General features: G+C 45.6%; 1 non-coding gene across 1 annotated transcript; it reads left to right on the plus strand.

The window, feature by feature from the left end:
• The first annotated feature begins 1,141 nt into the window (after positions 1 to 1,141).
• TRNAP-AGG (transfer RNA proline (anticodon AGG)) lies at positions 1,142 to 1,213 on the plus strand. The gene has a single exon. It is a non-coding gene; the product is annotated as a tRNA-Pro (tRNA).
• Positions 1,214 to 3,192: the final 1,979 nt, after the last annotated feature.

The following is a 3,192-nucleotide window of genomic DNA, read 5'->3' on the forward strand; positions in this document are numbered from 1 at the left end:
GCACAGTATTTGGATTGGAACACTTTTAGGGGAGAGCCATATGCTCGGTTTCTGTGGAGAGAAAGCAAAGTGGAACAGACTTGGCACTTGACAAGAGAAGATAAACTAAACAGAGGGGGAAATGTCCTCTTTGGCACCTCAGGGCAGGGTGGATTAAGCAGGCCTTTTGGCATGTGAGGTGTGGTATTAATAATAGCTTACTTTCACAATGGGGATGTTTGTTTAAAAGCTCTCAAAGTACTTTACATCTATTACCTCTTTCATCTGTCAAGTATTTGAGTGAGCAAGGGAGAAGCAATAGAGACATTTCTTCTTAGAGACAGAACAACTGGGGTCCAGGGAGGTTAAGCGACTTTTTAACCTCAGAGAACTGAGGCCCCGGGAGCAACACGGTACAGTACCCAGAGCTGGACACGGATTAAAATCCCTTCCTACCAGCTGCCACTTGTGTGATCTTGAGTGAGTTATCCAAGTTTCCTGAGCCTCCATTTCTTCATCTGCGGAAAGTTACAGGAGGAATAAATGAAAGAATGTGTGTCAATCACTAGATGTATGTGGCCGGGGCTCCAATAATGGTGAGTTTAATAGATAGACACCCCTGACTTTGCAGGGGCACAAGAGGAAGAGTGCACAGTACGCAGCACAAACACCTGATGTGGGCATGTGGGTGTCATCATTCTTAAAACACCACTGGTCAGTCCTATCAGTATATAATTTCTCTGGCCTCTTCACCATGCCTGGTCTCTAGCCTGTTGGAGCCTCACTCCCCCTCCTCTTTTCTCTCCTTCTTCCTCTCTCTCATCAGAGCAATACTCTCCCTTCTCTAAAATTTTGGTAAGGGAGGAGGGTATAGCTCAGTGGCACAGTGTCTGCTTAGCATGCACGAGGTCCTGGTTTCGATCCCCAGTACTGCCATTAAAATAAATAAATAAGTAAATAAACCTAATTACCTCCCTCCCAAAAAACCAAAAATAAATAAATGAAAACTAAAAGAAAAGAATATGAAAAAGAATATATATATGTATAACTAAATCACCATGCTGTACACCAGAAATTAACACAACATTGCAAACAAACTATACTTCAATAAAAATAATTATTTAAAAGAAAGCAGGAGCTCCAAAGAGCATGTCGTTAGAGAGAGGGTATAGCTCAGTGGTGGAGCACGTGCTTAGGATGCATGAGGTCCTGGGTTCAATCCCCAGTACCTCCATTAAAATAAATAAGTAAAAACCTAATTACCGTCCCAACAAAAAATAAAGTTAAAAAAAAACTTTTTTTAATTACAAAGTCTGGCAACATTTGCCATATGATAGGCACATATCGAGGCATTTTCTAAGCAGAATTTCTTTCCTAAGAGAAATTCTATAAATAAAACTATTTGCAGTATAACCATATATTCCGTTATAGACTATATTCCATTATACATATACGGTCATTTGCAAAGGGTTTTCCCATCCACTTTTTCTTTGAACCACAGAACCACTCTGTGGCAAGAATTATAATTCTAACCACTTTACATTGGGGGAAACGGAAGCCCAGGGAGTTGCCCAGGGTCTCGACTTGTAAGAGGCTGAGTCAGGACTTGAACCTGGCATTGTATACTGCACAGCCCCGTGCTGCAGGTGATTCCTTCTTCCTCAGAGCGGGCATGTTCTAGTCTGCCTTCTAGAGGGAACTTCTAATTCTGCTCTGTCATTCAGTTAATCCATCTAGACCGAGAGCCTTTTGTGGGTAGACTCTCATCCTACCAGGAACTGAATGAGAAGTTAGGTGACCCAGGTTGAGGCTCTGATTCCTTTTCCAACTTGCTAAACAGCCTTGAGCAAGAAGAGTTGAGAGGCTGGAAGGTATCTTGTTGTGAGAGAATGCTGCCTTCCAGGAACTATGTTTAGGAAATTTACATCATTACTTCATGCAGTCTTCCCTACAACTCGGTGAGATATTATTTTAATTTTAAAGATGTGGAAACTGAGGCTCCAAGAGCTTAAGACACTTGTTCGATTGTCATCTAGGTGGTAGGTGACAGAGATAGGATTTGAACCTATGTTGCTCCGATTCTGAATTCCACCTTCACTTCCTGTACCACCTTGTCCCTCTAGATCCTGGTTTTCTGAGACAAATCCAGGCACTGAACCTCTCTGGGTCCCAGCTCACACTTCCATCAGCTGCTGGATTGTGTTCCTAATCTGGCAGGAGGCACAGGACTGGGAAACTTTCATGCCATCATCAATCTTCTCCCCAGTTCAGAGGTCATAGGTTAGGGGTTCTGATTACTCCAGACCCCTCCTTCACCTCTGGGATGATGCCACATTTCACTCGGGGTCAGCAATCACACCTCTTCAGTTCTGCAACATTCTTCAGAACGTGGGCTCCCCACCCACAACCCATACCTACCCCAGGGCAGACTGTTCATTAAGGGGCAGGCAGAGAGGAGGCGAACCAAGGTAGCACTGAGATCCATCAAGGTGCTGAGCTGACAGGTACACATGCTTGCTTCCAGCCAGAAGAGCTAGCGGCCACTGGAAACCTGCCTTACTGGAGAGGGCTTTGTCTAGAAAGGGAAGGGAGGATGGAAAAAAAAAAAGAGACAGAGATCAGATCACTCTAATTATATGGCTCTAAATGACCGAGAATCTTGGCTCAAACATCCAAGTGGTGGAGGATGGATTTTTCACCTTGACTCCTGCTAATTTTCATTGATTTATGTGGCTTAAAAGCCTTTATTTTCTGCTTATAGGCAGCCTGCTCCTGCTGAGGGGGCACGGGACTCCCCTAAATGCTCTCACCTTGGAGAAGCAGGAGGCAGAGGTGGGTTTCGGGGCAAAGGCTGTTTCCTGCTTGGTTTCAGTTGCTGCCTGAGAGACACAGGGCTTAGTGGGAGCTGCTGGCCTGCCGCCTCCCCGCTCCTGTCCCCAGAGCCCGCCTGCTTCTGGTCACAGCTCCTTGAGTTTAATACTCCTGGCAGCTTAGCACTCTGGTTTTTATGTGCTAGGCCATAATATTTGGTGAGCTGTGAGATGAGGTGGGAGCATTTGCAACTGGCGCTTCCCTTCCGGCCCTGCCCTGTGATTCGGGCCAGTGGTGTGACAAAGTGAGGCGAGCCCTCCTCCCCACTCTGGTTCCCACCTGTGGCTATTTGGTGCCATGTTCTCCCTCCATTTTCTCCTCTTCCTCGTGATCCCACAAGGA

Source organism: Vicugna pacos, chromosome 16, assembly GCF_048564905.1.
Source record: "Vicugna pacos chromosome 16, VicPac4, whole genome shotgun sequence".
Taxonomy (NCBI): Eukaryota; Metazoa; Chordata; class Mammalia; order Artiodactyla; family Camelidae; genus Vicugna; species Vicugna pacos.